Genomic DNA, 15,354 nt, shown 5'->3' on the forward strand with positions numbered 1-15,354 from the left:
GATAAAGACAACAATTGGTCCTGATTGTGCCTGAGTGCACTTTGGTGCTCGGAGTGAGAATTTTTTGAAAGCATATAAGAATTCAAACCTGATGCTTCAGCCAATTGTCTGAGGTTCTGGCATAAATATGCGACCCGTTCTAGTCCAAGTGACTGTTTCTATCAGATTGGTTGCCAATAGGGAAATATAGTATAATACCATCCTGTGTCTCACAATGTTCTTAGACCCACACCATCAATACACAATTGATCATCACCAGTATGTAGGCCTCCATCTTCAGTCAATGACACCAGTGACCAGTAAACCTCTGACTGCTCTACATCAATTCCCAGTTACTCAGAGGAGACCTGGATTCAAGTCACCACTGTATTGCATCATGCTGAAGGCTACAGCAAATCAATAAAGCACACACACTGTCTGGCTATGCTGTTTTTTCATAATCTGTAATGTACAGTATTAATGCTGCACCTAATTCCTCTTTTTGTTCTCCAAAGAGTAATAATGCATTAGTACAGTGAGGGTCACCTAAGGACTATAGTTATATTCAGTTCAAATGCGTCAAAATAACAGCACTTACAACACGGCAGGTCGCTGCACTAATTAAAAAAACAGTTGATCGTATAATGAGGGATTTGGTCGTTAATGTTTTATTGTACAATCTGCTCATGCTCTGCTTCTCATCACACCACAGTGTTCACTATGTAAAATGCCTGCTTTATGAAACAGAATCTGAATCTTAAAAAGACTACGTGTATGTACAGTTTCAGCTAAAGTGTAACCAGCAGAAGCAAGACGCTGCATTGTTGTGATTTCCTATTGTTAAGCTTAAACATGTTCCTTGTTACCACCAGTGCACTCTGGGAAATCTTTTGTATTCTTTTCACTACAGCAAAGATAATGGAGCTACCCAGTCAGTGTTGTGTTTTAAAAAATATGTTACCTTGTTGTTTTCCTGTAGTACAATTGCCAGGTAACAAATATATTATTTATGTCCGCCACCGCTAGGAGAGCTTTCCTTGTAAACAAATTCCTAGAAGCTAGAATACAGGTTGATACTGGATTGGTAGACACAATGAAATACAAGACAGGGTAGCACATCACGCTGTCTTCGCCCTTTGATGCCTTCTTGGAAGTAGCAATAGGAATCAACTTAGCAGCACATAAATCTCAGCAACACTGAGGCGGTGAGCGCTCTCAGGTTATTGGTCCTGTTGGCACGCTGCTTGATGTGGCCCGACTGACACAGTCAGCAAGGTGTCCAGACGCACATATCAACTACAATGACAAAGATGGGACTAGTATCCGACACAATAGAGCGCTCGGGAACAGTGGGGCTCCGACCTTGTCACAGCAGGTTGGCGTGACATCCTGCCAACACGTGAGTACACATCTGTAACTCCACAGGAACCAGTCCAGTGTGTTAATGAGCTCCCGCCCTCGCTGAAGTGACAAAGTTACACAGCATTGGAAATGTCACCTGGACAGGAGCGTCCTAATAAACCTGTTAAACATTTCTGTAAAGCGTTTCCAACCAAGGCAAAAGGAGCTTACCCTTTCTAGAAATGTTGGGTATTGAATAGTGTTTATGTCATTAAACATAAAAGAACTGCAGGTGGCCCGACTGCATCTTTCTCTGATAGAGATTTTTCGCCAACATTTATGTTGCCCCCTCAATCACCTGACAAAAAAGGTTCAATCCATATTGTTGCTACTCTATTTATGCCAATGCAGACATCTGTGCTGGCTAGATCCTCTCAAGCAGTCAAATAAAATAAAACAAATGCTATACGGGGAAATGATGTGTGTGTATGTATTGTTATATCAAATGGCTGAGGGGGGAAACTATCACACAGGTAATCCATCACCAGTCATACTGCTTAAATACCTGTACTATATTTGCCTAAGGAAAAAGAGTAATGCAGTTATTTATTTCCTACTAAATTGTCTCCCGCAGTTTCTCCATTAATAAGTCAGATACTGGGCAAAATGGAAACCAGCAGGGCACTGGGTCCTGTAGATTAAAAACCTACCGCCTTGACAGTTATGTCTGTTAAATGTTTGAGCTGGCATGGCACATAAGCCCAGACAACCAATAATGCTGATGATCACAAAAGACAAAATTCAATAATTGCATAATTTGATCCCAAAACTCATTACCTAAGTACTGATTACCATTATTCCAAACACACACCGAAGAAAAAACATCAGTCCTGTCCCATGTACTGTCCAATATCAAAAAGGCTTAAAACTGAAGCAACGTCAACCAGCAACACAGTGTGATGCATACTCTTTATGTCAAGCTGACCACCTTTACTGCATGTCATTCTTCCATCTGTTACAATATGTGTCTTGTGTGAAAGACATTTAAATTGTGTATAGAAATGCAGTATTACAGTACATGATTATTTGACTGCAGAATGTCCAAGCTGCTCCCTCCACAACAACTGTTCTGACCATGTAAGGCAGTGTGTTTCCAGCTTCATGTTAGCATGTTGGTGATGTAAGTGACTGGTGGTGGTGTTATATTCTGCTGGTGTGCAGCTGCCTATCTTTGAATTACAATGACATGCGCAAGAGTGTGAAGACCTAGATGTGGGAGGGAGGGAAATGAGGAGATCATTTTTAAAGGGAGGGAGAATGTTGAGAGATGGAGGAAGGGTTATACACAGAATAATGGGAAGAAGAGAGGAGGGAAAAGATAGCAAGGGGAAAGGTAAGACAGAGGTAGTGTGCACTGCTGAAGCCTGAGCTGAGTAACTTTGAAGAAAACAATGATCTCCGTTTTATATAATGTATGTTATATAATGTAAACACACAGACACACTTACATGCATATAAGGTATTTCCACAAATAATTGATTTTCTATTTTCTTTGAAAAAAAAGGAGGTCAGCTGTAAGTAGAGTTTTTGTTGGCATTTCATATGCATTCATGGATAAAACCATGATGAAGGCAGTGTGTCAAAATGGTTCTTCCTCACTGTTAAATAATGCAAACATCAAAGGGTGAGCAAGTGTTGCGGATATGGAGTGTTTTGTGATTTTGTTAGCATCTTGCAAAAACATTCTGTCTCCAATATTTCCATTACCACCACCACTCCCAATCTTCTTTGTACCGTCTGTCTGTACATTGTCCCATCAATCTACGCTGCTTACCCGTCTATCTGAAGCTGACTGAGACACCTCCCTGCTGTGATATTCTTCTGTCTACCTCCCATGCCTACGTGCCAGTCTGCCTGCATAATTGCTGGCCTGCTCCCCATGGCTTGACAGTAAGTAATGGGTAACATATGATCAAAGACTCAAGGATAAAGTGTAGATTTTGCAATAATTAACAGCTTTTTATCTTAAGTGCAAGAACACTTAATTGCGCTTTATGAACTTGAACACCAGATGGAAACCACATTAAATTGTGAAGCTCCACAGCCAGATGCTAAGACCATCTGACCACAAACTGTACAGGGTCTTCCTTATGAACCAAACTGCTGAAAAAACCAGGGATCTAGTCAAGCTGGGACACAGACAGGGCTAAAGTTAATGCAGTACACACACAATGACTTATGACATATGATTGAGTAGAACTAGTTGTAGTGTTTTTGTGGTTACAAGTTATGTTTTAGTTTTGAGCAAAGTTTTTATTCACCAATAAATGAAACTATTTATCAAGCATTCAAATGATTGCTTTTTTTAATTTAAATGGTAAATTCTAAGTTACTTCATATTAAACTAAAGGAAAATGTGCATCAATGTTACTTAGCAACCTTTCTGTACTTTAAGGTGTTGTTGCGTGGGCACTGTATTTCCTTAAGTGCATCATCGATGGCAGCTACAACGACCTGCTTTTAGTTTACATTTCCAAATGGTGTTTGAGGTTTATCAAGATTGAAGATTTGATTTTAGGGCATTCAGCTTAAGGTTCACTTTTGACGCTATATTGTATTTTAAAATGTTATGCAAAAAAAATGCAATTGTCTCATCATCATCATCATCATCATCATCATCATCATCATCATCATCATCATCATCATCATCATAGTCTCTTCTTCATAATTGATCTTCAACTGAGGCTTGTTCAACTTCACACAGTATGTGCAACATAATATTGGGTATTCTATTTTAGCATCAACCTTTCATGTTCATTTCTCCATGTATTGCGCTAGTGAGCTGTCTGCTGGGTCTCTCTGTTCTGTTCCGTTTTAATTATAAAGAACAAGTATCATGCTCTACAGTAATTGCTGTCTTCCCTTTGAGGCGAAGTTCCTGGTCTGACAAGCAGTGGATAGTTTGCTGTCCTCCGCAGAGAAGCCATGCGCATTCTGCCTGTGTCTGTGTCAAAATGTCCTTGAGCACAGTGAGCAGAGCTGAGGTAGGAGCTGTGCCCACTGCAGCAGCAGCAGCAGCGCTGGCACACAGCTCCCCCTGCCTGCAACAAGAAGATGTGCAGGAGAATTCACTGATCACTGACCTGCTCTGCACACCTGCATGTCTGTGAATATTAAAGGATGTGTTTGTATCTTGATATGAAGCATTGTTTATTAATTATTTGACAAGGTTTCTATATTGGAGGGAACAAATGACATGAATACGATGCCAATCGATACACGACCACAGACTAGAGCTTCATTTATGGCAAATGAGCAGCTCATTGACAACAAATCTTCACATAGGTGGGATTTAGAGCAATGCTTTGGGATGGGGCTGTATTACATTTTGATTTCCTTATAGTGCTTTTACTCTTTGTAGGCTACACATATACAAAAGGAGGGACTTGCTGATTCTGTGTCCGTTACATACGTAGTGTGTTTGGTGTAATAATGCTAAGGCAGAGATCACTAAAGTTACGGTCTACTCGATGTAATAACAGTGTGTTAGGGTACATACAAACTGTACGTTTCAGTGCTGCTTGGGATCTGAAATTAACTCAGCAGAAGCTGTTACACAATGATTTGGGAATCCCCAAACACGTGCAAGCAAGCGTTGGACAGAAGCTGCATTGCATTACTCAAAAGCACACGCACAAGAGAAAGCCGCGTTAACTGAAATTGTCTCTGAGATGCATGGTTACATAACAACCACACGGAGAGCCTCCTTTCAGCCCCCATCAGTGTGGTTTAATTGAGTTGAAAGCAGGTGTCATGCTAACTAAGGGCAGTAGACAGAGTCTATCGAAGAAAAAGGTTATTTTGGAAACCAATAAAGGAGCTCGGGAAAAAAGGACTGCAGCTCTGACACATATCAGGCGCAGGAGAAGAAAAAGAGGAGAGCAAAAAGGGAGAGAGATGGATGAGTCAGAGAGAAGGGAAAATGGGAAGAGATACGTACAAATACATACGTCGGTTTACATGTGTGTGCTTAGCCGGCTATGTCGGCTTATAGATTGTGAGGGGGTTTTGAGGAGAAGCAGTTGGCGAGGCAACCCCGACAGCCGCAGGGTTACTGTGTGTCACTGCACAGTGAGATTGAGAGGCAAGAAAGTGAGAACAGGTAATGATATACTATGGTTCTGAGATGACTGGGTTAGAGGAGGAGGCACAGAGAGATACGAGCCTTTGGTGCAAATAAAGGAGCCATAATGGACCCAGCATTTCATATCTATGAAAAATTGCCACACACATTGCTACAAAAATATGTCAAGGTGTGCTAGAGTGGATGACTCCATCTCTCTCTCGTCAGTTCCACCTGCTTCTTTAGATTGTCTGCAGTGTACAGAAACACTGTCTCTCTAATGGACTATCTTTTCATTAACATTGCTTCAGTCTTTCAACAACTTTCCTTGTTACTGAATTCTGCTATATTCATGCCATGGCCACCTGCATACCTCGCCCCGGGTGTTCCTAGTGAGCAAACGGCATTATACAGCGTAAGCAGCACTGTCAGGCTGTGCAGGGAGATATGGAGATGGAGAGTGAAATCCTGCCTGGAGCAGCTGTGTGGATGCACATTAACAACTCTAACCAAATAAATACTGGCATTTTATTGCCAGGCATATTGAAATGTAACAAATAAATGTAGCATGAAAGTCATTATTAACAAAAAACTAGTTAACTCAATTGTTGTTTGAACATAATGATCTAATAATAAATAGTGATTTAGAGTTTGTTAATATAGGATGCTCTAGTGCTTCTGCAGGCGGAGGTTTTGCCTCTGTAGAGAACTAACTAACTAAAGGTGCAGCAAAATACACTTAGTCATCATCACTTTGGAGGTTAAATGCTTTAAGTTTGTGTAATGAGAAAGAGACTATTCATTTAACCTTGTCGATTTCAGTGACGCTATACCTAAGGCTGTGCAGACACATGCGCAGTCCGGACATACTATCTGCATCACTAATGCCACTAAATGTTGGACTACCCTAATAGCATGTACACATGGATGTATTATATGAAAAGTGGGTTTTTTCATGGTGTGTTGCGCAGCTGTGAAAATTGAATTCATCCAACGTTATCCACATAGATATTGATGAAAGAAGAGGGGAGAAATTCAGCAATAATCTCACTTTGGTGAATGTCGCAGAAAAAGACATCTGCACAATCATACACAAGACTACTCGCATGCACCAGCCGGCATATTTTACATACAGTACATTATACATGTGTTTTCAGGCCACATTTAAATGTGATCCTGAGATCAAGAGGCTTAGGATTATTCATTGTAACGATAATGATAGTGTTTGTCGTGTGGAGAGGATTTATTTAGACAAATAGGTCATATTTATCAAGATGGTTCGATGTATATTAATAAACTGTTAGAGAAAACGTCTGTGTGAACAAAAATTAAACCCAGTTTTTATAAACTAAATTAGTCTCAGCCTTGTGTTTTTCCATTTGTTGCCCTGTGGGTCAGGATGAAGACCTCAGATTACTCATCTGTTCCTAGATTTGTAAGCCTTTTGTCATGAAAGCACTCTGTTGCTCCTCAGCATGACAAGCTGCTTAATCTGTGTCTGGACACACCCGGGGATCAAAAGGCATGATACAGCTTCTTACAGGGTTCCATCCGGTGCAACTAAATAGGCATGCATGGTCAAATGACATGAGGTAAAGAGAAAGGCACTCAATTGCTTTGTACTTTCCAAAAAGAATGAAATAAAGTATATACATTTTGACATGGAAGAGTTATGCACTGTTACTCTGAGGCTAACACGGTTACAGAACACCCAAATAATAGTGACTGAATAGACTAGATGATACACTTTGCCTTGTCGTAGTTGTCACACACAAGCAAACAATGCACAGAAAATTGAGGTATAGCAGATCATAAATGTGATGACAAGCTGAATATGGGGAATACTAAATACTTGAGTCCTAACTCCTTTAATGTCTCCTAAAACTCATCTAAATAAGTGTGTGGTGCAGCTGCAACATATAAACACCAACAAACATTTTTGCCTCCTTGAATACTGCCAGCTGGTCTCCGTTTGGATTTGATACATGTAATGTTATTACAACTAGACTTTAGGACTTGCCATCAAATTCTAAAAGTCAAATGTTTGATGGCCTCAGAGGAACTGGAAAGCAAGTGAATAAAGCTTTAAATCCTGAAATAAAAGTTCATTTCTGCCAACTGTTTGTCATTATTCCAACATATTGCTGCTGTCAGATGCATTTGGGCTTTTGTTTTGGGAAAACAACCATTGGTTCAGGCACAGGGAGAAAAAGGGCTGGTATTGGTGTTCCAGGGTTCACTATAAAATAGGCCAACAGGCATAAGGCCCAGAAAGATAGACCAGAAATATGAAGAGTGTGTGTGTTCATATTGTCATTCTTGTTGGGAATTCAGCTGTCTACAGGGAGATAAGAAAGGACTTAAATGGTGTGATATTGGATGCAATATGCAGGCAGTAGAAGACAACAAATAGAAGGTTTACAAAACATCATAAGACCAGCAGAAAAGATCTATCCCATTTTGACTGTATTATAAGTGAAATCCAAAATGTGCATTCATGTATCATACATTATATTCATGTATTCACTTTGCAAGTTCACTCACCTCCTGCTTTACAAATACACATGCAACACACACTCTCTCTCTCTCTCTCTCTCTAACTTGCTGCAAGGTCACTGAAAGATAGAAAGAAAAAAAAGAGACTGCGGTGGCCCTCTCCTTGCTCCAGATGAGCCTGTAGAACTCATGAGGGAGTTATTGGTCTAATTAAATTCAACTCATGCAGGCTAAGTGTCCTAGAAGGGGACTTAAGACAGAAATAGGAGGAGAGGGAAAAGCAGAGAAAAAATGTATGTGTAACAAAAGTCTTTAGAGTCTAGCCTTTATGCCCATGATATCAAGATAGGAAACGTAGACCAGGCTTAATCTTAATGATACAAATGTGTTTTATATTCTATACATCATAACACTATTAGCATATGTTGGAACACACATAGTTCAACTGAATTTTGTCTTTAGGTGGCCCTGAGGAAAACAACACATCTTAAAATACTAAATGATCAGAAGAACCACCTGCTAGAAATGCATGTTTTTGTACTGCCATTTTATTTTGAGTACTAACTAGGGCAGAGTGTACCACACCTATGTTATCACGGAAGTACCAGATGGGCTTTAAAACGTCATGTCACACATCATCAGAGTGTGAGCTGGTGATGACATGCAACAAGCTGATATAACGTTTTTTGCATTTAACGCCCAACTATTGCTCCTTTCTCTTTATTTGATCATTCAATTTCATTTTCTAACATGAAAACAAGAGTGAGAAAGTGTTTCTTTCTTAAACACATCCTCGAGCATTTGCCAGGCAACACACGAGAACACAATGATTGACAGGTTGGACGCTGCCTTAATGGAATAACTTTTTACGAGGCATTCTACAATAAATCTAGTTTTAAGACGTTGAAAAGCAAGCAGGAAGATACATTTGAAAAATCCACGAATGCACACTCTAAACATTTAGATGACTATATCTATAGTGTAGTAAATGTGAAGCCAAACATTTCTGCTTTATAGTCTGTACTTTGAATGTACAATGTAAGCCAACCTCAACACATTTAAATAAGGAGAAATAATTGAATCTTCCTCAAATAGCATGACATCCTCTCTGTTGCTACCTATACTCCCCTCTCTTCTTTCCTTTTCTCCCCTCAGTTTTCTAAGAATTATTTTACTGGTAGAGAAGCTAACATTACCGAAATTAGCAATCTTGATATTAAAGCATTATAATGTATTTGTCCTTAACTCAAGTATATGACATTAAGTGAAAAAGCTCCTGTCAAGTCTGCTTGTGTTTGTCGCTATGCTACACAGAGAGGATGATGACACAGCAGAATTTAAGGCACTGCGGCGCTCTCGTCCAGATGAGATATGACAGAGCAGAGCGAGGTATGGATTTTGTCTGAAGGCTGTTTGATTTTCGTGTACACATCTGTTGCTCTCTTTAACAAATGACACATTTGAAGTATCATGATGAAATTCAGTGGAATTAAGAAATGTTTGTATCCATGCCTTTCCATTGCAAAAAGGAACCTTGGCATTTCCAAACTATATGATCTTCTCGTGAGTTAGGATAAGGGTTATATGTCACAGCCTGCTTGCTGTGTTACTACTATGGTTGGGCTACAATATGATTGTCTTTCAATGGAATCATATTGTGATCAAATCTTACACTGAAAGGTTGTGATCAATCAATCAAATATTTAAATCTGATGTGAATTTATAAGAGGAATTATCAAAAACTATGGTTTGAATCTGATAACTCTGCATTAATATATATGCTTTATGTCTACAGCTTTGTTTTTCTTTCTATAATGTAATAATTCTCTGGACTTTTAATCGCCCAGCCGTAGCTACTGCTATCCTATAATGGTCTCAAATGTGTAGCTATATGTTTACACTGAGACAGCTGGTTTATACTTGTTCTTCATGAACGTCTCTCCTGTATGTGTTGTGTGTCCAACAGGAAATAAAGAGAAAGACAGAGAAAGAGTGAAGGAGAACGGGACAGAAAGAGGACTGAGCTGCCTGGCTGTCTTGGTGCAGTGAGTTGATGTCTGAGGTCACACAGTCATCCCAGCACCAATAGAAGCAAAATCCATTTCCTATGACAGCCTGTCAAACAGTGTGCTTGACTGACTTGCTGACTGAAAGATGCATAAATGACTGAACAACTTGATAGCTGCGCAAATGGCTGACTGGTTGTTTGACTGACTGCCCAGCTGTACTGACATTCCTCTGAGTCTTTTTTTTTGTTGGTGCTCCTTGTGACTAACTAGCTGTGTATTAAGCTGACTGACAAGTCAGCCAACCAGACAACCTCCCAGTGACCCTGTCTGTCAGTTGGTGTGATGATCAGTCAGTCGTTTAAACAAGCGAGAAAACAGTCAACTGAACAGCCAGAGAAAGACCACCGACAGTGATCTGCCCCAGAGCCAGACATCCAGAAACATAGACGGCCAACAGATCAAGGAGGAGAGGTGATAATGTTCCCCATTAATTCAGTCACCATGCCAAATAGTCAGTTAGCTAATGCAGTGAAGACAGCTAGCCAGCAAGCACACATGATCAGTTACGGCAGCAAAGCCTGCTGCTATGACAGAACCAGTCAGTAAGTGTGACAGAGAAGAGAGACTGCAGACTGCATGCAGCCAACAGATGCCCGAGTGAGTGAAGAGGTGTGGATTAAAATATCTTCATCTAGAGAAACTACAGGGCAAGAGGATGACATAGAGAATGGACCAACGCAACATGCATGATATACAAAATACTGTGTGTGCATAAAGATATGAGAACATAGAGCTCTGTTTATTTGATCTGAAAATATAGAGGAATACAGATCTAACAGACCTTTGAACATGAATCAGTTCTGCAGGAGAAATGTTTTGCATTTCACATGGAACGTGTACAGATTAATATTCACACATCACAGGCTACCGACATGCAGGTGATTGACGAAAACAAAATCAAAAGCTAACAAAAAATGCAGATAAGATGTTCATTCATTCACATTTACTGACAACAATGACTATACTTACATACCAGCAAGCTTATAACCACCATCACGGGAAAATCCTCCCACCTAAGACTGATATTGCAACGGCACATGTAGCAGCGGATGAACCAACACAGCTGTGTGCAGTATTTGTGTGTGTGAGTCAGTGTAGGTGAGCGTGTGTGTGTGGAGACTCTCTAAGCTGCACACTCACTGCTACTGCCTCAGCTGGGGCTGTCTCAATGCATAGCCTGTACCATGTCGGCAGGCAGCAGGGGTGTGTGTGTGAATGTGTGAATGTGTGAATGTGTGTGTGTGTGTGTGTGTGTGTGTGTGTGTGTGTGTGTGTGTGTGTGTGTGTGTGTGTGTGTGTGTGTGTGTGTGTGTGTGTGTGTGTGTGTGTGTGTGTGTGTGTGTGTGTGTGTGTGTGTGTGTGTGTGTGTGTGTGTGTGTGTGTGTGTGTGTGTGTGTGTGTGTGAGTGTGTGTGTTGTACTGCACAGCAGAGAGGCTGTTGTTAACATGACAGAGAATTTCGATGGAGGGATTGAGATGTATAGATGGAGATGAATTATTGGAAGGATAGACAAAAATGGAAGTCTAGAAAAAGAAAAGGCAGTAGTGAATCTAGAGGGCAAATATTCTCCACATCTCCTTTTTCTGTGGCTCTCTCTTTGCCCCTCTGTGACATTTTGCTCTTAGAAGCAGAGCAGGAGGTCCTCTGTAGACATGCACGCAACCTCATTTCAGAAATGACTGGAGGAAAAAGAGAGACGAAGGGGAACATATATATTTTCCCCTTTGTCCCCTTCTATATATATATATATATATATATATATATATATATATATATATATATATATATATATATATATATATATATATATATATATGTGATGTAGAAGAAAACCCAATAGAGCAAAACAAGATGAAAGAAACAAGAGTGACAGATGTTGAGGTAAAGAAGAAGAAAGTGCATGAGTAAAAAGCTTAGATACAAAAGAGGGAAGAGGAGGGGAAGATAACTTTCAAGGACATGGATTGTTGTCAGCCTCATTCTTGTCTTCTGCAGTTCGGGATACCCCTTCAACACATGCAAACTTGCACACAGCTCACCACAGTGGACATGATGGCTGCAGGACATAATGCTTCCGTGTGACTGTGCATGTGTGTCTGGCTCATCCACGCACACACACAAACACACACTCGTAGAAACACACCTGCTGCCCCAGTCAGTCATCTGGCTATCCAGCAAGCCAGGCTCAACAGGAGAGGATAACAGCTTTGTGTCATGTTGCCGTCATGTCACTATACCACATCTCATCCTGTCAAAGCTTGCTGGGAGAGGAGGGGGGGAGCAAGAGCATTACAGTGATAAACTGCCCCCCCCTCTCTCTTATTTGTTTCCTGTTTTTTCTCTGTTCTGCTATTTTTTACATCACTGTGTTCACTCTTTGAGTGTCACAGGTGTATCATGTAAATATCATGTTGGACAGCACCAGCATTACTAACAGCATCCCCCCCCCACCACTAGGTTATTCCCACCAGGAATGAATACAGGCTAAAGACAGCTTAGCTTTGCACATTCAGGCAGGGCTGGGACAGCTGATACAATACACAGCATGTGCTGACATACCTACAGTATTGTACAGGTCTCATTTTGTGCACGCTGTACAGGAGCACTGCTGCTGCTGAGTTGTTCCATTGAGAAGGAGCACATCCTGTTTATCTGTCAAGTTTTGTGGCACAAAATGAAGCGTTCAGCACAAAGTTTGCAACAAAGAGAAGCGAGGGGCTACGGGGATGGTTGAAGAAAGGCTGGATGCTGTCATGGTTAATGTCAAGCTAACGGGAATGCTTGCTCAACAAGGTACTGCAAACATCGCATTCTGGCTAAGATTATTCTGAGACAAAGCAGCTTTCTAGAATTTTGTATTGAAAGATTGTCTGCTGTTGATGTTGTTTTTTGGATGCTTGCATTGTGGTAATTACATTTTGTATTTGATTGTAAACTGGTCTTATTAAGGACACCCGCACATTTTGTATTGTAGTCAAACTGTGAGAGGAGATTAATCATCAAATCAACACCTTTAATCCAGCATAGTTGCTGCAGCAAAGCAGGTGAATGCAGATGCAATAGTAAATAATAGTATAGAATAGAAGTACAGGTGTTTGTAGGTGACTGGATAACTTTGTACTAACTTTGAGTATATTAGTTCATATGGTGGGATGTGGACCATAACATATTTAAAGAACAACTGTTGAGACCATTTGTGACCTTCTCTATCGGAATCAGTCGCATTGAACCGAAGACACATTTTGAGTTGTATACACTGTTGGAAAGAGGAGATTCCTAGCTTTCTAATGATATAAGGATTTTTTTGTACTCCAAATATTAAGCGAAATATGTCACATTATATAATGACTGTCAACGAGTCATCATTTTGAGAAAAAGGCCTTCAAAGTTTTCTCTTCTCTGGAATCCATCGATCTGATTGATTATTAGCGGAGCAAATGATCAAAATACTACGGAGGGAATATATTTTCGTTTGGATTACTGGTCTGGGAGAAGCTCGCGAGTGAGTGTGTGTATATATGTGTGTGTGTGGTTGTGTATTTTTGCATTTGTGTGTATTGCGTTTGTTTCCCGGGAAAACCCTCACGAGAAACACCGGCTGTTGTTATGCCTGCTGTGACGTAAAGATACTCCGTTCTCTGCTTGTAATCATGCCGTCACAAGCTTCAAAGTTGTATTTATCATCTGAATTTGCCGAAACAAGTTTAATATTCTGAAAGCCAAGACTTTGTTTAATTTAAATCAGATGAAAACAAACTGTAACGGACCCTGCCGTGTTATTTATGATTACTCTACGCTTACATTCATAATATCAGCCGTAGGGAGGGGGGGCGGCGCTGCGGAAGAGCAGATTGCCTGTCATCATTCCCTTTATTCCCTTTACATTTGTGGTATGTATTTATCGTGTGAGTTTGGAAATAAAAGTTTCATATTCTGAAAGCCAAGACTTTGTTTGTTTAAAATCAAACAAAACACCCGAACCCCGAAAAACTAGTTTTTTACGCAAATCCACATTTATTTTGAAATGAGCCGTTGCGACTTCCGACTGATTTCGATAGAGCGGTTCACATTTATCTTTGACGGGGCAGGGAAAGAAAGAAAGAGAGGGGGAAAGGGAGAGAGAGAAAGAGAGGGGGAGATGGGGATCAGAAACGGGCCCTGCATATCAATGCAGCACGTCTGAGAGAATTCAGGGCTGCAGTGCACCAAAACCTAGGAGAAAGAGCATGAGAGGACAACACCATGACAGGGAGCCGGGGGTACCTGTCCGGCACCGCCAGGACCACCCAGCCAATATCTACATCCTGCTCCACCCACACGCATCATATCACATCACCCTTATGGAGTTCCTATTTGAGGTCAAATGTAAAAGTATTCTTGGAATTGTTAAAAGATAGTTTGTTAAATATGTCACTCAGGTAGATACTGCTGCACAGCCTTGCTACAAAAAGTACATGGCCAAAGATTTGTCATTGTTTTTAGATATCTCAACAATACACAATTCAGCTTCTACATACCCCAACACTTTGCAGTTGGGCGATTTCAATAGATGCTTTGCAATCACACACACACACACACACACACACACACACACACACACACACACACACACACACACACACACACACACACACACACACACACACACACACACACACACACACACACACACACACACACACACACACACACACACACACACACACACACACACACACACACACACACACACACACACACACACACACACACACACACACACACACACACACACACACACACACACACACACACACACACACACACACACTTTCCTTCCTGAAGGGACCTGTTAACCCAGTAAGTGCCGTGTTTACCCCGGGTCAATCAGGCATCTGCTATCCTGGTTACTAACCACCAGCCAATAACCATTAACCTTATTAATTGCAAAAGCCTTAGACCATCTCCTGAGTGCTGCAGTAAAATAAAACCATGCAGTGTGTCTGTGTGCGGGCACGCACACAGGCATGTGGTTAATGAGATGACTCCCAAAGGTCTCTAACCTTTCTCTATGAGAGGTCACCATCTCACACACTCCTTCTTATCTAATATATTACTGGCATGCATGCAAGTCTGTACTTTCTTGAAGCAAATTATCTCTGACAGTTATGAAGAGTGAACTTACGCCCATGGCCAATTTGACAACTGTGTGCCAAGAGTCTGGAGCCTTGTTTAACAAATGAAGACGAATCAATGGTGACCCATGCATGAACAATAGAGAATCTTGCAGAACAAATAATCTGCAAAAAAAACAAAAAAAACAACAACAATGTGTAGGACAATTGTGATATCCTGGTTTAAATAAA

The 15,354-nt window shown here is 40.7% G+C and overlaps 1 protein-coding gene across 2 annotated transcripts in view; it reads right to left on the reverse strand.

The window, feature by feature from the left end:
- Positions 1–15,354, reverse strand: part of atp2b2 (ATPase plasma membrane Ca2+ transporting 2) — a 118,782-nt gene that overhangs the window by 66,779 nt on the left and 36,649 nt on the right. The gene's annotated exons all lie outside the window — the stretch shown is intronic.

The sequence above is a fragment of the Notothenia rossii genome (assembly GCF_949606895.1).
Source record: "Notothenia rossii genome assembly, chromosome: 5".
NCBI classification, from domain to species: domain Eukaryota; kingdom Metazoa; phylum Chordata; class Actinopteri; order Perciformes; family Nototheniidae; genus Notothenia; species Notothenia rossii.